General features: G+C 38.3%; 1 protein-coding gene across 1 annotated transcript in view; it reads right to left on the bottom strand.

Moving 5' to 3' along the window:
* Pgant9 (polypeptide N-acetylgalactosaminyltransferase 9) overlaps nt 1-19275 on the bottom strand; it is a 537713-nt gene extending 518438 nt beyond the window's left edge. Inside the window, exon 1 of the mRNA XM_076786727.1 lies at nt 19229-19275. The gene's annotated coding sequence lies outside the window, so the exon portion shown is untranslated. The remainder of the gene's footprint in view (nt 1-19228) is intronic.
* Nucleotides 19276-26267: the final 6992 nt, after the last annotated feature.

Genomic DNA, 26267 nt, shown 5'->3' with positions numbered 1-26267 from the left:
ACGAAATGATGCGAATTTTCTGCACCCGTATACGGTGCATTTAACAACTCGAGTGCTCGACCAACCCCCAACCCCCCCATCCCGTGCAGTGTTTACAGCCTTGGGAGATCCACGATAAAATGAAAGATGTATGAATCCACATTTCCCGTGCAGAACTTTTTCCGTTCGTTCGACGTTCTTGTTCTGCATGAGAAATGGTAATTTTTTTTGAGAACGTTCGTTGCCAAATTGGGGACGTCAGAATTAACCCTCGGACGGCGGACGGTAATTTTTTAAACATATTTTTCGAGGCACTTCTTGTTCGAACTCAGTAATTTAATGACAAGTTTTATACAGTGGACCAAAAAAAGACCCGGACACTACCATCGCGTCGGCCGATTAATAAATATTGGATACTTAATGTTTAAAGGGTATATAGAAAAATGTGTATTGACCCTTTGTTATTTAAATAATTGGATAACGACTCTGGTATGTGATTCAATCTTCTGGTCAAACATTTTGAATATTTTAAGAACTATACCTTCAAATCTAAAGTAAAAACTAATAATTCATGATTAGTAAAACAATTAATAAAAACTAATTAAGTGATGTCAAAGTATAAACACAGTAGTACTTTGATATTGCTTTTATATGCATATTGGTATTATCAAAGTATTATTTTAAAGATGGTCACTCGGGCGGTTATTTGCGAAAACCACCCCTGACAAATAAACTATTCTCTTCAACCCTTAATAACCGACTTAAAATTCCGAAAAATACCACAAACAAAGCTGGTTTTTATCTTCATTTTCGCTTTTATTTCATCTAAATATCTTAAGTAATAACTGAGAAAATGAAAGACAAAGTTTAGGCCTTTCACCCCCATATTACCCGTAAACGAGGGGCTAGAGATCTGAAAATTTACAGGGTATTGTTTTAGTCAAAGAACACCGTTTAGCAACCAAAAACAAAAAAATGTAAAATAGCATGGAGCCGATTACTCATAATAGTCCCTATTATGGGGTGGGTTCCGAATATAGGGCGCAAGTGTAGCCGTAAATGTTATAATTGGTTACAAGTTGGTAAAATTGTAGGTTAGAAAACTTTTATGATCTGATAATTTCTTTCGAACAGTAAATAATTATATTTTTTGAAGTATGTGTATTTAAAATCAGAATTTCATAAGCTTTCGTTATCGTGGTTTTTTCAAATCTTTGACGATCTGCGTTAAAAGGACAAATAAATTTAAAATAAATTCGTTGCCTCGTACAGAGTGTTATGAAATATTTAATTACTCAATACTAGTTGCATTCGAAAGGAAAAATGGAATTCTGAACTCCTCAAATTAAAAATAAAAATTTCAAACCAAGAAGAATAAAAAAAAATCATATTCGATTCTTTATCATTATAAAACATTATACCTTATTAAGAGCATCTACGTTCCCATATCAAGGCCACCCTGTTCCCAATATGCGGAGTTCGCAGGGTTTCGGTTATTTAACAATACGACTAATGTAAAGATCCATGGAAGTACCATTTAGTACATACTCGTATTCTTACGAACAATAACTGCAAAATTTCAAAATTTTCTTATGCAGTATCTATGACCAATTTAAAGGAAGCTCCCCATATTAGGCAACTTTCCTCCACCCGTGCTTATCCTGCTCCTTCAATTTTTCACGCCGCACCGGTGCGAACGTCGCTCGTTCAGTTACTTTGTCCACCTGGCATTCATCGCGAAAATCGTGGGTTCCAGGTGAACATGCGAGCGAGACGATAAATATATCCCTTACAGCACATCATAAACATGAGTGGTTCCACGGCTGGCAAATATTTTATGCAAATACTCCTGCGCCCGGACAGGGTGTCTTACTTGAAATTAGCGAAAGGGCGCACGTATCGCGGGAGGGTCCAATTTGCACGTATTCTGAGCGTCGTTTCTCCCACACGGGCTAACGTGTAATCTGCTTGATAGTCCCGGCACGTTTCTCTTGTCGGATGCGGAACTCTATTCCTCGTCATATCGCGACGGTACTTTCGGAGAGGCAGGTCGAGCGAAACAAAAGGTGTTACGTCTGCAGCATAGCTGTGGCAGGGAGCAAGCAAGATGGAGGAGACAGCTGTGCGCCGCCGGTATCTCGACTGGAAAATCATTGAACGCCGGGAGAGAGATCGTGTTCGAAGTAATCCGAACGAGAACGTCGCATTAAATTAAATTAAGCCACCCCTTCGCGATCCGGACTCGACGCGATGCTCGCGTTTGGAACGTCCTGTAGCTTGGACTCTGGATTGTTGCGGGCGCATTTGCAAGTGAAATGCAGCCGACCGTGTCACGCGCCATTCGTTACGCTTCATCGGATAACTTTACACGTCAGAGTTTTCATATCGTTAGTCTCACCCCTCGGTTGACACCGGAGTCTGCTGCGATGCGTAATTTCGTCACGATGAGATGCGACGCCATTATAAGCGCGAATTCGACGAATTTTCGGCGCGAAATTAACACCACGATACACGAATTAAGTGAAGTTCAATATGTGCGAAGATGCTGTTGTAGATTTTTAAATAATTTAATGTGTGTTCCTTTATGTTGATTAACCATCGGAATCCTGCGAGTTCTAGGCCTGTGCCCGAGTCTTTTCTGACCCACGCCGATATTTCACTACAGTATTTCGGGGAAAGAAGAGGAAGAGGGGATATCGATTTTCTTACTTCGAAATAAAAAGCGTCGTCTTATATCGGAATAAAATTGTACATATCGATGGTCGCTCAAGCTTATCCCCACTGCTACGAGTCACAAATGACTCCGGCATAGCACACGGAGGGTTAATATTGTACAATTTTTATAGAAATTATCAATAGCAAGTTCTGACGATTTCGGACGTATAACAAATAAGATGCAATGAAATGTTTTTAAAAATTATGTAGATTTTAAAACCGATATTGCTCTTTTTTTTTCTTATCATGAGAGCTTTAATAAAATGTTATTGAATAGGGTCCAGAAAAATACAGATTTTGACAAACATGAACGCGGAAAATTCCACCTTTATGTAACAAAAGCTGTCTATTAACTCTTATCACTACACCCGGCAGTAATGGTTGCAACATCAAACCAGCGTTCCACTCCAGCTACAGTATTCTTAGAATGATAAGGATTAAGTACTAAGCTTCTAGAGGTACAATTTCTGTTTCCATCAATTATTCTGTAAAAATGTGAATTTGCATAAAGATCCGCAGCCTACCAATCACTTACCAGTGTGATTTTCTACCCGCAACAACCGGTATTTCAAACTTGTTTGTCTCAACATATTAGGGGTACCCATAAGCAATCAATTGTTTGCAAAGAATTTGTTTTGCCTTTAGTTCTGTACCGATCGTTGAAGAGGAAACACGTATTCTTTTACAGTTTTCGGTAAAGCCGAAAAGAATCCAATATTGCATTGACAGTGATGGTCATCATTTCGAACATCTACTATAAACGTATGTTTCATTTACTACCAAAACCGTAAGTATTATCGTCTTTCTCTACTTTCTATGACCTTCAATGACCGGATGTAATAGGACGTTGAACTCGTTTTGAGATCCTCTATCATGATACGGAAGCAAAAACATACCGATCCATTTAAAAAAATGAAGGTGACCTTCAAATGTCCGAAGTACCTCCTCCTGCAAAAAAACTATTATCGCCACCGGATGGCCCCCTTCGTACTGTGCAATTTTATTTCAGCAAATGTTTCTGTGAAATTTATAGTTTCGAAGATATCTGAGGTGCTAATAGTTATTGCCCCACCCTGTATATATTCTATACAGGGTGTCCCACATAAATGGGTACACCTAAATATCTTTCGTATTTACAGTCCTATCAGAAAACTTCAGATGACAAAGTGACACTATCGCAGGGGGCAATTATAATGGTGAAGAAAAACATTTTTTATGTCGTGTTTTTTGTGTCGTGGCAAAGGATTACTGCAGCATGTGCTTCAATTACGTCTCAGGAAATCGACAATGTCTACAGATCATTTATTAAAAGATTGCAACATTGCATAAATGAGGATGGTCAACATGTCGAACATTTACTATGATATGTAAAGGTCAACCCGACGTAAACAACGCACAATCTTTGCTGAAACACGTAAGTTTTAAACTTCCACATTTCATCCGCTTCAACATGATTATTCTTGCTCAAGGTCATTTCAAGGTCAAAAAGGTGGTATCCACTAAATTCGGTTTTTTATTGTCTATCATGCTATCGTAAAAAATATACTATTCCATTTAAAAAAACATCGGTGACCTTGAAATTTCATTAGAAAACACGACATAAAAAATTTTTTTCTTCACCATTATAATTGCCCTCTGCAATAGTGTTACTTTGTCCTCTGAAGTTTTCTGATAGGAAAAAACAAGTAAATTTTGTCTGAAACATTTTTTTGTCAGATACTTCCATGATGAGATATAACAGTTTGAAGTTTCGAGTTGTAGGTACTTATTTGAAGCGCTCGGAAATAGCGTTATGGAATTATACGCGCTTGAGTCAAGCAGTTGATACTATGTTTATTTACATGCCCTGAATTCATAAAAGCCTCATCGGAAAAAAGTATTTTGCACAAAAAGTCATTTTCCACAACACCCTGCAGCCACTCATAATATGTTACGCGGTGATCGTAATCTGCTATCGAAAGCTCTTGTGATAAAATCATGTGATATGGATGATACTTTTACCGTTTCAAAATTCGTTGAATTGATGAACGACTGATATGTAATGTTTGTGCAAGTGTACGTTGACTAATATGAGGATTTAATGTAATTGCAGCAAGAATAATGACATTATTGTTTTCATTAGCGACAGGTTTAGGTTTATTGCGAGTTTTTTTACACAATTCACCGTGACATTTTTTGATCCCATAACGTTCAAAATACATCACTGCTGCACGCCGATAATTTTTTTGGCATTCACCTAACGTTAATAACATATTCACTTCTGTATCAAAAATAGCCATAATCACAATGTTACTGCTCGAATAACAGCTCTAAACTGATTATGAGAACGTTTTCATGGATAATTGAGTCAAACTTAAGAATTGTAAATATTATTGTTTGTGTTTCTTCACGAATCAGCAAAGGACTCGAGCGCGCATACACAATTCCAAAACGCTATTTCCGAGCGCTACAAGTAAGTACTTACAACTCGAAACTTCAAACTGTTATGTCTCATCATGGAAGTATCTGACAAAAAAATGTTTCAGACAAAATTTACTTGTTTTTTCCTGTAGAATCTAAATATGTAACGTTTTATAGGGGGTTCCATTTAAAATTATAAAGGTACCCCGGCCCCCTTTAAAGAGAAAGAGGGGCGCCACATCACGCTTATGTAATTAGAAAGGCCCTTTAGATCCATGCATATTTTAAGATCAAGAACTTTAAAATCGATGGCATAGTTTTCGAGATATCGAGCTGTTAATGGTTATGTGGGCCACCCTGTATAATTGGTCACAACATGACGAGCTCCGATTTTTAAATTTTTTATGTAAAACATTGTTGTTAACAGAATATCATACCAGAAAATCCGTTTTTTTCAAAACTTCGCCATTTTTGCAATTTTGCAAATTTTAATAAAAGAAGAATGTTATGTTGTGCGTATTTGCATAAACTAAGGATTCCATTTTGATTATTTTGTTTGAGATCATTTTTGTGCACTGTACGCTGCACGACGCATTTCCAGGATGTCATTTTCGAGCCGTCATTGCACCATTGATATTAACGATTGAAATTTATAAAAAATAGTTTTGTTCACATTATAACGTTAATAAATGATACCTCAAATTTTAAATCAATCTACGCATTTTTCAAAAAAAAATTCTTGGAAAACAGGCCATTTACACAAGGTTCCCACCTCAAGTACGGCCCGCTCGTCCACGACTCTCTCTCCCAGTACGGCGCGCTCGTCCGCAACTCTGTCTCCCAGGGACGGCTTGCCTGGCCGCGGATGGCGCAAAAGCCACTATAGTGGCTCGTACTGTTCAAATTGATGCTCTCCACGGAAGCCCCTATAGTGGCGTACCGTTCCATCTGATGCTTTCCACGGAAACCACTATAGTGGCGTACAATACCTAAGAGGTTAATCTTGAAGAACCTTAAAAACGTCTATTTTGCGAGGGTTAACCAACTCTGTGCTGCTCCACCCGAGATCATAACCCGTCGGTCTCGGAAAGTTCGGTTGGCGCGCGCAGCGATTCAGCAAACGCAATTTCCCTGGGAACACAATACGCGTTGCCTTTCATCGGACGTGGCGATGCGCGTGGCATAATCTCGCCCGGGAAAGGGCGCGAACTCGTTCCGCAAGGTCGCCCCCGTTGTTGCCGTCGGAGGGTTCCTCGTTTGGGGCGGCCGGCGCGGCATATCAAGCAGTTCCAGACACGCCGGAAGATTAATGCAAACCCGTCCTGATGGTCGTTACGGACCTAAGACGATTACATCCTGCTTAAGTTCAGGAGCCGCCGTCTCTACCGTCTTAATCGCTGGGTCACGTCGGATGTACGCCGTTCTAATTAGTTAATCTACCTTTAGCTGCGTTAGCGAGATTGTCCCTACTCCCCCCTCCTGCTTCGCAGACTCCACCTCTCTCGTTGCCTATCGTTCTAGGTCTACCGGCGCACACACTGCCGCTGGAACAGATGTTAACACGAAACATGTACCAATTAGGGGTCTCGGGGTGGCCACGTTGCCTGACGAATCCTGCGTCCACCGAGATCTAGCCGTTTTGATATCCGCGTCGGTTACGCCGAACCCCCGTTACGTGCGTCGCCACTAATTAGAGGCCGCGATTGGTTCACCTTATTACGGCCGGGCATTATCGTGTAAGGGACCCCGCGATCTGTAATACTATTAGCATTAATTGGAACGGAGTAATTAACCTTCGGCGAGCCTGAATCGCGGCGCGACGCAGATAACACGGGCAATATGTCCAGCACGTGGCCGCCACACAATGCTTATTGTCCGCTCCACCCCCACCACTGTCGTCTCGCGGGTTGATAGAAATTTATGGTCGGAAAGCGAGAGTAGCTTTCATTGCCTTGTTTCTTGATGTTGTACAGGCTTCAGCTACTCGATTTTTGATAAAAGAGTAGAGACTCTGGTGGGAAATGTTAGCGTTTTACGGTAGAACGTTGCCAGGCGGATTTCATGCACTTATGGCAAAAATGAGTAGATGACATTTTAAACAGTAAAGGATTTAAAAGAATTTAAGGACGTTGACGTATTATTTTCATCTTATTAAAATTATTAATGCATTATTGCATGAATTATCAATGCAAATTATTATTGCATGAAGATTCGCAATCTATGCATAAGAAAAAACAAACCATACAAAGAAGTCTACAACCGTATGAACATCTGTTACATCTAAAATAACAGTCATCGTTTCAAAGAATCGTGATTCATATAAAACAGGTTTGAATGTGTATCTGCGTCTTTTGTATATTTTTTAAAAATTTTGTACTTTGAAAATATACGATAAAACCGATTTTCTGTCGCCTTATCTTAAACCTAATGAACTAATGCGAACTTTACAAATTTCTATTATGTAAGAATCATTCCATTGGTATTTATCATTTATTATCGTTCGTATAGAATATATAAAAAAATACAGGGTGATCGGTAACTGGTGGAATAACATTTTTCATGAGGCTTTGTTTTTGGAGAAAGTCAAGTTTAAAAATGCGTCAATTTCGCGTGCTTAGCATTTATAAGTAGAATCAGTAGGTTATGAACAGACGCGTCAGACAATTCCCATTCAATATCACGCGTGTTCGCCGAGTATTCAAACTCGATTTTCTCGAAAACAAAACCTTATATGAAAAAATTTTATTGTGGTTTTTTATTAATTTTTTACGTGGAACAAAAACCCTTTACGTTTGAACCAACAGTTATCGATCACCCTCTATAACATATGAGACAGGGTACTATTTAAAAGGATACTTTTAAAAAGACGATAATTTTCTTAAGATTGGACCAAACGACTTTAATTTTTTCGAAATGTTGGAAGGATTAGTTTACCAGCTGAAGTAAATAGATTTTTTTTTTAGTGAGTCAGAATTGTGGAAAATACTCTAAAGGTTGCTTTTTACAATTTTTTGATCTCGATATTGAAAATTTGTTTTTTTGTAGGTCATTGCAACGTTGGCCGATTTTGATGAAATGTCCAACATATACATATATAATGTATTTTTTAAATTTTCAGTATAGACCCACATATAAAAAATTGTAGAAAACAACCTTTAATATTTTCTCCACGCTTCTGACCAATTTCAATTTAAAAAAAAATCTTTTCTGCGTCAGCCAGTAAAATAATCTTTCTAATTTCTGATAGAAATCCAAATCGTATGATCCAATCCGAAAAAAGTTATCGTCTTTTTAAAAGTGACCGAATATTGCTGTATGACTGTACAGGGTGTACCAAAATGATGTGCAAAGACTATCACAGCTGGATTCTGTACCTTTGGGTCGGTGGTGATCCGTTTGAAAAATTAGGTGCAAAATTGTCCTTGACCAAGGTCAAATTTTTCATTGTTGCATCGTAATTTACTCGTCGAGAGGACAAAAAGTCTCGAAGAAACCCTTGGTCTCAAGTCAACCGTTCTCTTTAAAAATGACTTCAAAGTTTCGTAACCTAATTTATTCCATATGCTTACAGGGTGTCCAAAAATGGTATAAACGTGGAGGAAATGATTCTACATAAAAGAATATATCGAAAATATAGAATAAATGTTCGAGAAAATTGGTTTTAAAAACCACCAAGTTTTTAAGAAGTAGAATTAGTAGGTCATGAACAGACGCGTGAGACAATTCCTATTCAAGAGGACGCGTGTTCGCTGAATTTTCAAATTCTAATTTCTCGAAAACGAGGCGTCAAATGAAAAACTTCATTCTATATTTTCAATTTATTTTCTCGTGTAAAATCATCCCCTCCACGTTTATACCATTTTAGGACAGCCTGTAGACATATGGAAAAAAAAATAGTTTTCGAAACTTCAGTCGTTTTTTTTTTAAGAGGACAGTTGACTTGTGACCCGTCGTTCCTTTGAGACTTTTTGTCCTCTCGACGAGTAGTTTACGGTGCAACAATAAAAAATTTGACCTTGAAAAAACCGGTCAAGGACAATCTCGTACGTAATTTTTTAAACAGATCTCCACCGATCTTTACACATAATTTTGGTACACCTTATACATAGCACTGAATCTACATACGAAACGAAAGTTTTCCTCCGATTCTCTAAGAACAAGTCACATTTCACACTCGGTTCCATGGTCTCCATTGCCTTATACTACTGTGTCCAAAAAATAAGGTGACTTTTGTTATAAAATGAAAAATCTTTATTTATTCTTCCAAATCAATTTCATCCCCTTCAAAGTAATTCTCATGCGACATAATGCACTTATGCCAACGTTTTTCCCATTCCTCGAAACAGCCGAAAAAGTCCTTTTCCGGAATGGCATTTAAAGTGCACGGCGATTCACGTTTAATCACTTCAATAGTCTCAAACGGTGTCCCCGGAGCGGTCTTTTGAGTTTACTGAATAGCTGGAAGTCACACGGTGCTAAATCAGGCGAATACGCTGGCTGTGGAACGATATGAGTCGAATTTTTGATCAAATGATCACGAATAACAAATGCAGTATGAGACGACGCATTATCGTGATGCAAAAACCAAGAGTTGTTTCGCCACAATTCCGGTCTCTTTTTGCGAATGCTATCTTCTTGTCAGTCGACGAGTTTGGGGCACTAGTCTTTTTATTTCCTCGACGTGGCTTTCATCAGAAGACGTTGATGGCCGTTCCTGCCGCTTTTTGGCTTCAACGCTTTATCGGCCTTCTTGGGACTCTTTGTACCACTTATAAACATTTTTTTCCGACTTAGCCTGGTCGCCGAAGGTTTTCCGCAACATTTCCAACGTTTCCGCGGTAGAATTTTGATTCCGCAAACAAAATTTAATACAAACTCTTTGCCCAACAAAAATATTTATTATGAAAATCGCCGAATGCACTTTTATTAATGTGGATAAACAAGCGTAAATAAAATATGTCTCTATTTCTTTTTTCAGCGAATACGTTGTTTTGCAAATGTTAATCGCTGCTCCTTATAATATTTTGTTGACGGAGGTTTTTGCTTCATCAATCTTTAGCTTCGTACAGATCTGAACATTTCGCCAAACACCGAACGGAACGGAGAATCGACATTAACCCTTTAGTTACCATGGACGAGACATCTCGTTACCACTATGTTGCGTATACGACGCTATAGACGAGATATTTCGCGTTGAAACGCTCGTTACTCGACACTATGGACGAGATATCTCGCATTGTAATTTCTGTTTCGTGCTGCTATGGACGAGATTTCTCGCATCGCAAAATCTACTACGCGATGCTATGAACGAATATGTTTTCTATCTATCCTTCAATATCTACCCTTGTGTAACTATGCTTCAATATCTATCCTTCGGTATTTACAGTACAATGTCACTTATTCGATATATTTAGTAAGACTTAGCCTGACTAAAATAAATTTACTAATAAAATTCATATTCAAATCATTTCTTGAAATCCTAATTAAATTTTAAATCAATTGCAATTACCCAATCACGAGATATATCGCTACTACTATGTCGCATATACAACGCTATGAACGAGATAAGATAAGATAAGATAAAAATTATTACAAAAAATACATATTTACAACGATAATTATCAGTAGAAGAGAATATTTTTTAATTAATGTATGAAAAAACCGGCAACTGATAGATCGACCGAAATAAATTTCTCTCATTGATAACTGTTATAAGTTATCGAAATGAATTGTCAACGATAACATTTACCAACAAGAGAAAAAATTTTCGGTTACTTATAATCCTTGTTTGTAACCAATACGATTTTAGTCGATGAAATACTTGTTATTCCATGATTTTTTTTTTCTTTTGTGGTTATAATAGTTATCGTCCCTGAATAATTATGATATTATGTACACACATATTATGTTTATTACTACATTTAGAAATACTAAGTAATTTTCAAGAAATTGAAGATAGCACAAATGTGCTATCATTTTGTCCGGGATTGGAAAAGTATGCGTGCAAACGAACGTTCTAACAGCAATGAAATTCTTTAGATTATAATCTATCGGTAATCCAAACACTCATGGGTTGTATGTAGCAAGGGGTTGAAATCCGAGGGAAAAGAATTCCGCCATTCATCATTGCCCTGGTTTACTTCCAGATAAAACATTCCTGGTCGGCGTGTGATCGCAATTGAAACATTAAAAAGCTGTTAGACTCGTGGTAATTATGCGTTCATTATCGCCGGCAGTCACGATACTATTAGTAAGCAGCGGTAAACTGTTGTAGCGAGGGGCCGTCGCGTCGTCTCGAAAAGCGGGGGAAGGAAACGTACGGGGACGTAATCGTCGTGTGAAATTCATCGTGTCCGCCTCGGTGGAGACGCAAGAGAGTTCGACAAACTCGCGCGAAACGCGTGACCGTCGGAGAACCTCGCGGAATACGAGTATGGTTGCCGAGGCTTGTTTGCTATTCTGACCACGGTCGGCTCGCTACCCGTTGTCTTTTCAGTTCCTGGCTGCGAATACGCTGTCGAACGGCCGATAGGCCAGCCTGGAACCGCTGCATCGTGACCGATAAATCTGCCAACTACCCCTATCGGGGGGTGAGGACGGTCTGCAACCACCGTTCTTGGCCCGAGTCTCGTTCGCAGACGGTGATACGGGTTGGTCATAGGACGATGAACACGAGTTTCTTCATGTTAGTCATGTTAGTCTCCTCTTTATACTGTCACAGTGCAGAACACTTCGATGCACACTTTATTAAGTTGTTGCATACGAAATGTTCGATTTCGAACAGTAACGTGACACACACATACTGTGGATCCGAAAAGTGTTTATACCCTACGATCCTCGAAAAATTGTCGATATTTAAATTGGGATAATTTCGTAAAAACCAATACACTGAACTTCTTTTTTACACGGTAAAAATGATAAAGTTTTTGAACACAAAAATATCTGATTCCAGTATATTCGTAACAAACAATCCTATGGAAATAAGCTTGGACAGCATTGTTCATTTTCATCTAACAATACGATACTTTTAGACGATACAGCAGGTGGGAAACTGAAGACCCGTTATTCCTAAAAAATATAAACCTCTGTAGAAATATTTAAAAAAATGTTTCGTAAATTAAACTCACAGATTTGGAAATTTTAGTCTCCCCTTCACAACGACACCTTAACCATTAATGTACGATTTTGCTTTTTCTGTTTCATGGAATAAAAATAAGAACCAAGTTCAGCAATGTAAAGCCTGTGAAGTTGGACGTATTATGTCTAGATTTGCACTTTGCAATGTTAACCTTTAACTGGTATACTGAGGCGTATGGTGATTCCAATCAAATTTCTGTTAACTAACTACTGTATTATACAACAATTGCAAATATCAAGCGTCATTAACTTTTTCGGAACATTTCGAAAATTTAGTGTTAAATTATATATTTAAAAGTATCTTAGAAAATTCATAGAAAATTGTTGGAAAGGTCCCAGTATGATACTTCATAATCCGAGTAAACATTGCAAAAAAAAAAATAAATGAAGCTGAAAAAAAAATAAATGAAGCTTTTAAATGATACAAAATGAAGTAATAAATACACCTTTCAGTCATGTAAATATGTATTTCTTTCTGTAAAGAGCGTCTGTTCTGACACTGAAACAATCTTCTTTTTATCAAAAGGGGGGAAAGGTCATGAGGCAAGGTGTTACATATTTCATCGCTGTTCCAAGTATCGATAGCAAGCTGCAGGCGTCCGGGAGATTGATAGATACATCACGGTGAAAATTTATTTCGAGCCCGGAATGCGCGAGGGTAGTTTTCCGGAATTGTTCCAGGCGAATAGCCCGTGGAAATAGGCAAGAAATTGCGAAGGATACGTAACGTCGTCACGTATGCACGCGGAACAGGGTAAAAGACCGCGGGTTCCTCTCTCTCTCGGGCCGAGTAACACGCAATGGGGTGCAACATTGATTTAATGCCGCACGTGCAGAGAAGGGAAAACGCTGGAAACCCTGTAAATTGGTTGCACAGTTTCGGAAATTAATTAGGAGCGTTATTCGACGTTAAGTTGTTTTAGGATGTTCCTCCGGTGGGAGACAGCAAGCAATTCAAATCGGACCATTGCGATCATATTTTTTATGTTCTTTTAAAAATTTTCTGTTTCGGTCTGAGAAATCTGTAAAAATGAATTATTTTCATTTATTTAAACCCTTACTGAAGATTTCGAGCAGAATTTACATTGGCATATGTTTATGTTACACAGAAGTATGATTTCAAGCACAATTTATTTAAGTATATTTTATTTTGTCCACAAGCATAATTTATATGAATGCAGACATTAAGCAATAATCGACCTTATAAATGCCATTTGAATGATTTAATTTTATTCCCATTTTTTGTAAAGATTTCAAGCAGAATTTAAAACATAAATATTCCTTGAATAGTCCAATTTTATTTAGTGGAACTTTCAGTGTAGGTTTCTTGCAGAATTTAACCTATAAGTTGCACTTGAGTAGCATTGAGTAGATAAGATTTCAAATTGGACTGTAACAAAATTTAATTTAACATTAATTTTTTGCAGTAGAAGTAATAAATTGTGTATCAATATTTAACCTCCTAACAAGGAATAAATGCGGACTTACTAGGAACACAGAATTTGTATTCTTATAGTAAATACTCGTAATATTAAAGTACGTAAGTCTAATGGGTACAATAAAATAAAGTATAGTAAATAAGAGTAAAGAGTAGTAAAGTAAATATAGTACAGTAAAATAAGAGTAAAATAATAATAATAATATGAACATTTATCTTTTTACGTCACTTGGAAAGAGTATATTTGATTAATTAACTAGCTCTGTATGTAGCACGATTTAGGTGCAGAATGTTTAGGCTTCCTGTAATGTTACTTAACCTGACAATGATTTTGTGTTTCTTCCGACCACAAAATATTACGTTGGGATTTTTCTAAAAGTTCTGTAAAAGGCTAGTTTGGTACCACGTATAATATAATACCAAAATATTTTTAACACTAGGTTTACGGAACACTAAAAGTGGCGATTTTCATATTATTTTATAAAATTAATAAGAATGTGTCCATCCAATTTGTTAACCATTCTTTTCATGATATACGGAGTGTCTCACCTAACTTGACCATCTAAAATATCTCGCTTGTTTTTTATGATAGAAGAAAACTTCGGAGGAAAACATTAGTTGGTTCAGAGGGGCAAATATTATGTTAGGCTAAAAAATTTGTTTGACGTTATATTTTTTTATATTTTAAGGTCATCGAAGTTTTTTTTAAATGGAATGATATATTTTTATTATCTCGATATGATAGCCGAGGTCAAGACGAATCCAACGACCTAAATATTATGACCTTCACATGACCTAATTAAAAGTAGTGAAAATCAATGCACAGATAATTTTGCTGGAATCACGGAAAACGCCAACAGTATCACGATACATTTACAATCAAATAAAATTACCTGTCATTTATTCTACCAAAAGGGATCGTTCCTCAAGGTTTCTATTTAAGTTGAATCTCGTATTCGATTACTCCATGTTTTCAATTTGCAGAAGCGTCTACCGTTGATAAGTACACGCTGCTCGAAGAAGTAGGTATTGAGAATGTCTTCAAAGGTTCGAGTACTAAACCGATTACAGAACCAGAACTATTCAAAAACATCATTACCAAGTTGAATCTCTAAGATTTGTCAGCGAAGCGCTGGGGAATTCCGTCTCTCTTCGAAACCTCCGTCAATTTCATCACGAATATCGTGTTCCCCGAGGACGATTACAGGGAATATATACGCTGATGAAGTTGTTGTATCAATTGATATACAAGCGACTCCTTAGGGGAGTCGGGCATTAGGAGATAATCTGCATAAATCATTACTGTCTTCGTCATTTGTGCGTATTACCGCATCGGAGTGTATCGCAAGATTTGATAGTGTAAGTTCTAAAATCTGTACGGCCCATTGAAAGTTAGCAAAATCAAATTCGATAATCAAATCATTAAACTAATTAAAACTTATGTGACTGGTTCTGATTTTCTCTACTATTGTAATCAATAGACTGCGAATGTTTATACAAAAAAAATTGTTGGTGTCAGTTGCAAGAAATAGTAATAGTTCTCTGATTCAATAATAGGTCGGAGACTATGTACTTACATTCTTACATTTTTTAAATATTTCTACTATGTTAAATTGTCTCGACTCGTTTCCCTCGCAAATCTACAAAATCCGCCGTCTAGTCATAACATTGCCGTTTCAATGAATTTCAGTATAAAATTTCGGGAAAGCATTTTCAAGGTTCAATACTTCTAAAAAATACAATAAGAAGAAAATCTACTTTTCGGAGCAGTTACACGAGAATCCCCCCTTGAGAAGCGAAGAACAATCGACCAACACTTTCGCTTTCGCTTTCAATCCAACGCGCGAACATAAGCGCAGTCGAGGTCTGCACATGCACACGGAGCTTAAGGATCTCTGACGCGCAATCAACTGGTTTCATGGTCGCTTTCATTAATATCGCCCCGGCATCGATCACGCCAATTCGAAACACAACCCTGAGCTTTCGCCGTGTTAATTCCGGCGGTCGAGCTGAAAACTGGAGGACCAATTCCGAGCGATCGGGGGTGTCCGAAAGGGGTCGAACGAGTGGTAGATGCGAGGATTAAGTCGAGAGGGCAGCTCGTAAATCAGAAGCTCAGCCAGCTATGTCTGCGGTGCCGGAGATAATAACCATTTTGCGCTTCCATAGGCTCTAACGCAGCGCGGCGTTCCGAAGCAATCTTACGACAACCGAGAGGGGGATCTATTCAATTAACTATGTAAAACGCAAATCGGGACCGCTCGTACCTCATCGCCTCTCTATCGTTGCTCTTTCCACCCCCTACGAAAAAGAGTGTCTGTCGTTCCCCTGGCTTCGCCATCAACCCCTAAATCCTGTTCCCAGTCTTTCAACGTGCAACCCCGTGCTACACTCGCTTCGGAACACGCTTATTATTTGATTTGCATATTCAACGCGTGGCACAATTGTTGCGTATATGATAAGGGAATACCGACGCCCGCTTTCATATTACATTTTCGGGCCTTAAAGCGGTTCCCGAGATATTATTATGTCCGTAACTGTCGCAAAGACCTCTACTGTAACTGTCAAAATTTTATCCCCACCACTTGGAACCTGTCAAGCGGTAAACACGCTCGACGACCGAGCCAGCGAGGGTACTATCAGCGAGACTCATACTAATGCAAGCGAAGCTACAGATTGCAACTTTTCTAATTTTTTAATTCTTTCTGTGAAATGTCTACCATCGAATTCATCTCGTTTTTGTTTATTAAAATGACACCAAGCACAATATAATTATGATTATCATTACTCGTGTAGCAAGCGATTCAAGTTTCGGACATTTACGGTGGAGGTGCACGAATTCTTAACTTTGCTTGCTACTCAAGTAATCGTGATCGTAACTATATCGTGTTTGGTGTCATTTTAATTAAAAAAACGAGACGACTACGATGGTAAAAGTTTCATTAAAAAAATCAAAAATTGCAATCTTTTGCTTTGCTAGCATTAGCGTGAGTCGAGCACGTTCACCGATTGACTGGTTCCAAGGGAGGTCCCCCTCAGTGGTGAGGATACAATTTTGACAGTTACGGTAGAAATGTTTTCGACAGTCATGTAGGGAATACTGTAAATGAATGAAATGAACGTAAATTACTGAAACCTCTACGTAACACTTTGGAAACATTTCGTGTCTCTTTACAATCATGTCTATGCAAGACAACCACCCCAGGTTTATGGATCGTAGAGAAACACTGGAACTTCCATTTCCTAATGACCCAAATACAAGACTGCAGCGAAGTTTCGATCTAATTCGAGTCCGTCGAGCAGAGTTGCAAAGTATATACAATGCTAATCAGACAATTTCCGAATCGGACACGTTCGTAGCTGGTCCGTGGAAGGAAGTTTTTCCTTCCGCCCCCACCCCCCACCCCGCGTACCGCCATACCTTCTTGTCGAGGAACCGATACAAGAAAGTTGGCGGATCTCGACCCGGGTCTCGTAACTTTTCCTCGGGCTCAAAAGTTGCAACTGTAATCACGAAATTCGCCGGGCAGGGACTTACCGGACTGTCTAAGGAAATTTCTTCCGGGCCAGGCTGATAAATGGCAGGAATCAGGAACTCGTTCCCGAGGCTCATGATTCTTTCGGGTTGCTTGCTCACTCTCGCGGCGGATCGTCCGCGCGAAACAAACCGCTCAATTTGCGGTCCGGCAGCCGAACGAATGACCGCCATCCGAGTTTCAGCGAGTTTACGTATCGGTTCGAGACTTATCCCCCGGACCGTCCGGGGCTTCCCTGTATCGTAAGTGTCGTCATTTTTCACCGGCCGATCGAGCCGCTCGATACATAGTAAGATGTCGTTAACACGCGCCACTGCAACGCCGGTTAATCTGACCTACTCGATCCGGAATATCCGGAACTACCGCCTGTTATCCCCGTTACGGTCCGCCATCGTACAGGCAGTTTCATTTTGAGTAGACACTGCCTCCCGTCACTGGATTTTGCGGTGATCTTAAACGATTCGGTATTGTTTTCGTATGAGGTAGGGCAAATGTAGGAAGGGCGCCACCATCAGATAGACGCCACAATTTCTTATACCTTCCGATTGGGGAGGGGAAATCGCTGCAATTGTGTTTCATTTTCATGTTACTCGAGTACCTATGAAATCAAAATACTAGCTGTTCGAATATCGCTGCACTACGACAAGTGTAGTTTTCCACGTCTTATAGATTAATATTATCTACAAGCGTAAAAGGAACAGAATAAAGGGCTAAACTTTAGCTTACGGGACCAGGAATTTTTGACATTTTTTCACGTAATCCCGTAGATTTTGACGAGAGAATGTCAAAAATCGAATTTTTATCGTTAGGAATTCGACGGTTCAAAAGTTATGGGTGTTTAAAATTGAGCGATTTCGAGCGTTTTGGACAGGTAAGGGCGCCGCCATATTGGTAATTTGTGGTCCCCTAAGTTAAAGTTTAACCGAATGGAGTAAGTACCTATTTTGTTATGTTATATGGTTATAAAATAAATGATAAAAATTCGTATGGTGATCAACGTTTTTAATTAATGTGTCTCTAGACTTGGTCAAATAAATCGAACTATAACATGTGGCGATAGTAACGTATATATTATAATATGTAATGAAATACTATCATTAATTAATCAATGGTACAGGGTTCAATTTACACTACTACCGATGCAGTTATACACGTTTCTAAAGAATTTTAATTCGCCGATATTCATTGCTTGACAATCGATTTTAAATAATCTGGTAACGTTGGCCATCCGTAGATATCGTATTAGTTACCGTGTTAATTAAAATTTTTCTTAATTAAGGTTTCATGTATGCGTGTATTTAAATACAAAAAAACATTTTCTGTAAGAGGTGACTTTGGTCCTTAGAATTTCCAAATTATAAAATTAAAATCTGCTTAAAAAATCTTATTCTCGTTAACAGATGGCGAAACATTCGTATCACGTACCAGTGCGTTGTACACAGTGAAATGATATTTTTAGCGGAAGATTAATTAATTATACATCTTGTTTTTAAGCATTTAAAATGTTCCATCCGAAATTTTAATTCTAATTTAATTCTGGTTTCCATCAAAGTTCTCGTAAAGATACCAATTTGGATAGATAATTCATAATTTGCTTACTATGTGTTGGTAATAGCATAAAATAAAAAATTGTATAGTTGTATATATACAAATTCAATAATCTTTAACGAAAAAGTAATAAACTATTCATCTTTTTTCTGAACCATATACAATCTTCTAAAAAAATTTTAATTTCAAATTAACCCTAGTTCAGCATTATTTGCCAAAATATAGACGCTTGTATAAATAATTTACAAACTTTCGTAGTAACAGCATAAAATAAAGATTTTCTAAGAGTTATATTATGTGACGTACAACCGGTTAAAAAGGTCTGCATATGTCACTTAAAACGGTATAACTTTTTGAAAAATGGACCATATGACTTGAGCTTTTTTGAGAAACTGAAATAACTACTTTACCATACGATACCAAAAAGAAATTTACAATTTCGAAGAAACTCTTCGTACAAATAATTCAAAATTACCCAGCAGTGTTCCACCTCGACGCTACTCCCTTCGCAGAAAAAGAACTGCATTTACCTGGAATCAGAAAAATAACTCGTCAGCCACAGCCGCTGTCAAATAATTATTTCAACGTATGTCGGCTAAGCGGCAAATTGTCCTTTCGGCAGAGCTGCGCCGCTAACATTTTGAATAATCAAGCGAGACCATGTATGCAGACGAATTCGACTACGATGGCTTCGACTGTCACCGGTTAATCGCGTTATACTGCAATAAGACAGAATCCAATTTGATTATATGTCATTTTACGAATCCTTTCTCCGTGTCGCGTTGTATCAAGATCTCTCGGCTCGCAGGTAAATATGCGGCTGGCCTTTCAGCGAGCTAATTTTTCACGTAAAAATGACGGGCGACCGGTTACGATTCATCATCCTCGTCAGCCATTATTAGCAGAGTTTTCACCGCGGTCCGAAAAAAAAAACAGTCCCGCCGTTCCTCATTTTAATTTCAACTTTCGAAGTTCGTGATTCGCAGAACCGCGAAACCGTTCTAAAATCTCGTGCAAGCTTTACGCGGAACTGTAATTAGTCATAGGAGCAACCATATCGCAAGCAGCGATCGAGAAATCTGACAGTGCACGCTTGCGAGCCATCCGTGTGCCGTTTAAGCAAAAAAACGGTAATTATATACAGTGTCGGTCAGGATTTTGTTTGAACAATTATATAGGAAATATGTTTGAATAATTTATGCGAGAATGAGATAGTATGGGACAATTTTACTCTGGTATTTACACAATCCAATTACTGTGGTGCGTATTGACATTTTCCGAATGGTATTCCATTTCCATTTAATTACGTTTATTTATAGTCGCTTCAACTTTTAGGGTATTGTTCAAGAAAGAATATGTATATTATGTTCTTTGATCAAAATGTTTAAAAAGAACAGAAAGCTTTTTATGAATTATATAAATGGACTGCAAATAAATTTTCTATTTATTTATTTTGTATCTTGTAAATTTCCTTATGCATCCACCAATTTTCAGTTTATTTATTTTTTAATCTGTAAACTTTTGTATGCATACATAAATTGGCTATTTATTTATATTTGACTTTGTAATTTTCCTTATGCGTTTACAAAATTTCTTTATACATTCACAAATTATCTAGTTATTTATATATAAATTTGTAAATTTCATTAACTCCAAAATGAAACATTTCTTCCGACCTAGAATATTGCCCTTCTATTTTTTTTTTATGTTATAAATACGAAAATGGTGCAACTTACTCGTACAATACCGAAATGTTTAATAATTTATTAAATACAAACAAATTTAATAATGTAAAAAATATTTTCAATAATGATACAGCAATTTTTAGTGGTGCCTTACAGGCACCATTCGAGTGCTAAGGGTTAAAATTTTCTGTTTACCACTTTTTCCTTATGATAGGTATATGAAAATGTACACAATTTAAAGACATAACAATTTTAATAGAATTTAAGAAACTTTCGTGTCTATATCTACATAAATGAAACATAAAACATCAATAAAAAATACAATAAAAATGTATTCATTACAGTCTTGTAGTTTAGCGACTTCAACTTTATACACGCATAACTCTTGAACCAGTGAATTTCTAACGTTAAAACTTGGATTTTTGGCACTTTTTTATCAAAATCTACGGGATTATATATAAAAAAGTCCAAAATTTGTGAATTTTCTAAGTGAATGTTTATCCTTATCTAATCAAGGATACAATTGGGAAAAGTCTCTGAATAAACAAGTTTGTTTGTAAACTTAGAACTTTGTGTTGTCCAACAGTGTTACAACATGTACTTTGTGGTGTGCATTGACAGTTGTAAAGAACAATTCCAAAGTCACCTAATTCAAAAATGAAGAGAAGAATCATACAGTAGGCAAGGTAGATAGAATTTTTACGAGTTCTCGTAGCACGTGGAAATTTTACTGCTCCGATAACATCGTGGCCCAATATCCGCAATATCCGGAATTCAATATTTAGAAAACAAGTGTGCAATAAAAGAAGCATCGAATCTGGTAATATGTTCAGTATCTAAAGTATCCGTTCGACGATGAATATGAAATATTTCAGAGAGGGAATATCCCACGCGAAATACCAGTGTGTTCACCTTTCTTTGTGTGGAAAATATTTGGCCGTGCTGGATACGTATTTTAATCGACTGCTCTTGGCGAGAAAGCATTTGCAGAAAAGGTGCATGCACTACTTATTTAAGAAAAAAACACTGACCCGGCAACTGAAACAGAAATCTCATATATTCTATTTCTACGCAAGCTTTGGTCTGGGTCTCACACCTCAAATAACGATTCCCAAATTCCATTTTTTCTATTATCATATTATTATTGTCATATTCGATATTCCTGTTGATTAATTAATAAAATACAGAATTATACGTACTCAGTCAATAATACAATTCCTATTTGTTGGTGGCTTCATTTCAGTATCATTTATGTATATTTACAATGAATACAATTAAATTGTTAAAATTAGAACATATTTGTATTCGCAACCAAACGAATTTATGCTACAACTCAACAAATTTTTGTTCTAAGATTAACGACGTTTGAATATAAAAGTGGCATTGATGTACAGTAGAACTTCGCTAAGTGTAACCTCGTTCGTTGCTTATTAGTGACTCCCACCACGAGGTGTTCAAGGTTATGGAAATCATGATGAGGATTGTGGTGGCCTACGAATCACTATGATTGGTTACCTCAAACACGCACACATTTTCGGTCCCGTTTCGTGCAACGAGCGAGGTTCCACTGTACTTGAATATTTCATGCAATTAAAAGAAGGGAACGTGTACATATTTTACACACTCTAAATTGAATTTCATTAAAATTGTAATAGTAGAATCTATTCTAATGTCTGCAGACCCTACACTAAATGTTTCAATCAATACATACAATACCAAACGGATCTATTTTATTTCATGTATCCTACTACTTTATGAAGTAAAGTATGATTCAATTACCAGAAAAATACAAAAAGAAAGTAAATTCATGTTTAGGTTGCCTGGAACCACCCTTGTAAGAGTACACCATTCCCATATACAGTGAATTCTCGATATTTGTCAACAACACGTGTCTTGCCAGCGTCATGTATCGTCCAGGAGATATACCCGAGCCGAGTTATGTTTACACTCCTCGGCGTCCGAAGTCTCTCGAGTTTCGTGGCCCCTCACGGGGTACACCCGCGGTAGTGGGAATAATTTAGCGACATTTATCATTTAGGCCTTGGCGACATATGCAGAGAAATCACTGTATAGTAAAACTAGGCTCATACATACTCGAAAGTAATGCAAGCACGTCAGTAAACTTCTTTAATGAACTACAGAATGTCTAAAAAATGTTGTACTTTCTTGAAGGGAGTGATTCCTGGGGTCATTTGCAGTAACTTTTTCCTTTGTGAAAATGTTCTCCGCGGCTTTGTTAAGGAGTTATTAACGAACAACACGGACTAATCAGGAAACGGCTACAGCGGATGAATTCCGGCTCGACCAATGTTAACGCCACGCTTAACGGGACCTGCCGCGGTGCAGGAGTCCGTCGGCTTTTGTCGCGCCCTGATTGGTCCGTGTTTTTCGTTAATAATTCCTTAACAAAGCTGCGGAGAATATTTTGGCAAAGAAAAAAGTTACTTCAAATCGTCACCGCAGGAATCACTCCTCTAAAGGAAGTGCAACATTTTTGGGACAACCTGTATTTGGTATAGTAGATCCAAATGAATTAGGAAAAATTCAAGAGAACTAATCAATTTTGCAACGTCCCCAGCAGGCCATCTCCTAGAAGTCCCACAGTATTTTGCTCAATGAAAGCCGTCTGTAGCAAGCGTCAGCGCGCATCCAAGCTAGCGAAAAGAAGAAAACCCGTAGGAACCGCGAAACAGGATCACCGTAAAGGACACAGCAGCGTAGGAAACGACAGTCTCGTCAGTCGAACACTAGGGGAACAGTGGAAATTGAAGTCGGGCAGGAAAAGGACCGAGGGAGTATTCCGGCGCGGTGGTGCCAGGGAGCAATAACAGTTTTTCCCAGGGAAATACTTTACATCGACAGTGCACACTCGGGGTGGTTTGATCTGGTGTGCAGGGAGTGGGTGGGTTGTGTCGAGGGAAGCCAAAGGCGCAGGTGGAAGGCCTCTCTTAGCCCCGGCATCCTTGTATCGGATTTTCACAAACGAAACGAGCAATCTCGCGGCTCAAGAATCCAGCCTTGAAGGGCAACCGATCCGAGCCCACCCTGTCTGCTAGGGCTTTAAAGCCCGAACCTCGAGGAATGCCCTTGAGTGTTGCCGCGGATACCACTAGCAGAAGTGACTTCGACCCCCGGAGAATCGATCCGCGTCATCTTCTATCCCTACCAACCTCCTCTGTCCCTTTTCCCTTTCTTTTCTTTCCGACGCCCAGTTTCCCAGTTCCGTCGCCAGTTATCTCTCGGCTCACAAGACACCCCTCCTCCCCTCCCCGCAGTGCAGCTGCAACCCCCGTGGAATGTAATCCAATCGGGAAGGCAAAACGGAACACGGTCCTTTTACGGTGATTCGATAGTAAAGAATACGACCCGGCTATGGGGCAGCCTGTAGAAAATGTTATCTGCTATTCCAGTCCCCGGGTACGTTCGAGCAACGACGGCGATCGACCACCCTCGTCACAAGGAAACAGCTCGTTCTAATTAATTTTCCGGGGGTTTCTGGGGTGGTCTTTCTGAAGGTAATGGCGATTTTTAGTTGTTTACCTCGAACCTGTAGAACTCAACGCTTTATTCAGCGGAAATTACTTGCGCTGCCGCTCAAAGTTATATCGTCTAATACTAGACACGAGGTTATTAATACTAGATCCACGGAACAGTACAAGGTGTCCCAAGTGAAAACCGTGAAAGAGGTAGTTAGGTCATTTGAAGTAGCTTTTTCCTTAGCAAGAATCTCTGCCTCGGCTTTGTCAAGGAATTATTAACGGAAAACACGGACCAATCAGAAGGCGGCTATAGTGAACGGATTCCGCCTCGGCGACAAGTCCCGCTGAGCGTCGCATTGCTGTTGGCCGAGCCAGAATGCGTCTGCTGTAGCCGCGCTCTGATTGGTCCATGTTTTTCGTCAATAACTCCTTAAAGAAGCCGAGACGGACATTTTCGTGTTTACCATCGTATTTGGTGGATCTTTGCGCGCGCGCACCCCCCCCCCCCAACCCGCCATTGATACTTATACAGCATTATATTAGGGGTAACCATAAGTAACCAATTATATGCAAACAATTTGTTTTGCCTTTAGTTCTGTACCGGTTGTTGAAGAGGAAACACGTATTCTTTTACGTAGTCTTCAAAATATTCTAAAAAGTATAATTTTGTTTTACAACCCTGTAATAAAATGGCGGCGTCCGTACCTTCCGAAGATCATATTCGTCATTGCATACTTTTTTCATTTTCATGCGAGATTTAATGCAACGGTAACAACAAAGAAAATTTTCGATGTTTATAGAGATGTATTGAAGGTCAACAAGTTTCAACGTTGGTTCAGAAGGTTTGCTGCTGGTGATTATGATCTCTCTGACAGGCCTCGAAGTGGATGACTAGTTGAATTTGATAATAACACCCTAAAATCTCTAGTGGAAGCTGATCCAAAATAAAGTATACAAGAATTGTCGAGAAGCTTTGGGTCCACATGGTCAACTATACAAAGGCACCTACACGAAATGGGAAAGGCATATAAGCAAGGAATATGTGTACCGCATCAATTATCTGAGACCAACAAGAATATGCACTTCATTGCTATCCAGATTTCGTAGAGATCCATTTCTTAGCAGAATCGTTGCCGGAGATGAAAAATGGATTCTTTATGATAACATAAAGCGTTCCAAGCAATGGCATTCAGCAAATCAAACCGCAATATCAACCCCTAAACCTAGCTTATCACTTAGAAACGTGTTACTGTGCATGTGGTGGGACTGTCGTGGCATAATTCACTTTGAGTTGTTGAAACCTGGAGAAACAGTTACTGCTGAGTTGTATTGTCAGCAATTACAACGGTTGTATTCAGAACTATTGAAAAAGAGGGCGTCTTTAGTCCACAGAAAAGATGTAATACTGTAAATTAACAATGCCGGGTCCCATATAGCGAAACTCACTCAGGAAAAAATCAAAGAATTGCAATGGGAAGTTTTACCGCACCCCCGTACTCACCGAATATTGCTCCCTCTGACTATCATCTTTTCAGATCTCTGGAGCATTATTTAAGAAATAAAACATTCACTTCTGTAGAAAATGTAAGGAGGCACCTTGAGTCATATTTTGCTTCACGAAGCCTGGATTTCTATAAGAAGGGGATTGAAAATTTACAGGAAAGAAGGCAAACTGTCCATGATAATGACGGAGATTATATAATAAATTAAGAAATAAAAACTTGAATTTACTACAAAGTTTGTTTTCGATTTCAAAATAATTTATTACTTATGAGTCCCCCTAATATTTGCTTCGACCTGTTGAAACGTGCTAAATATGAATATGACTTTGTGGTGGAAATTACAAAGTTTATTATCTTGCATACTGAACTCTGCCCATAATTGAATCCAAGCATAGCAGACAGCGGCAGTGTACTTAAACGAATACTGGTTTGGTTTGGATTAGGTTTTGTGGAGAGGCGATGTGGAGAAAAGGCGAAGCCACTTGTCTGTGTCGCAGATGCACACTTATAGGCAGAATTCAGTGAGCTAGTAAGAATATTCCAGAAACGGTTGACTTTTCGGCCTATGTTTATTAAGGTTTTGTTCCTGAGTACAGTGTGCTCTATGTACCATATAAATATTCAATGGTTTTTTAAAACACACTGTATATTCGAAGACGTACATTTATTGAATGATTCCTCTTTAATCTTTGCAATCTCAATAGACATAAATTTACAAAATGTGGAACCCATTTTAAATTTAACAATACGTTAATGCAGGAGAGCTGAATTTGGACCAGAGCCCAGGTTGGTCCTAGAGATTCGCTAAAACTAGAATGAAAAGTTATCGATATTAACTTGTTATTTCG

The sequence above is a fragment of the Halictus rubicundus genome, chromosome 1 (assembly GCF_050948215.1).
Source record: "Halictus rubicundus isolate RS-2024b chromosome 1, iyHalRubi1_principal, whole genome shotgun sequence".
Classification (NCBI taxonomy): domain Eukaryota; kingdom Metazoa; phylum Arthropoda; class Insecta; order Hymenoptera; family Halictidae; genus Halictus; species Halictus rubicundus.
The sequence above is the reverse complement of the archived record's forward strand: the minus strand, read 5'-3'. Positions and strand labels throughout refer to the sequence as shown.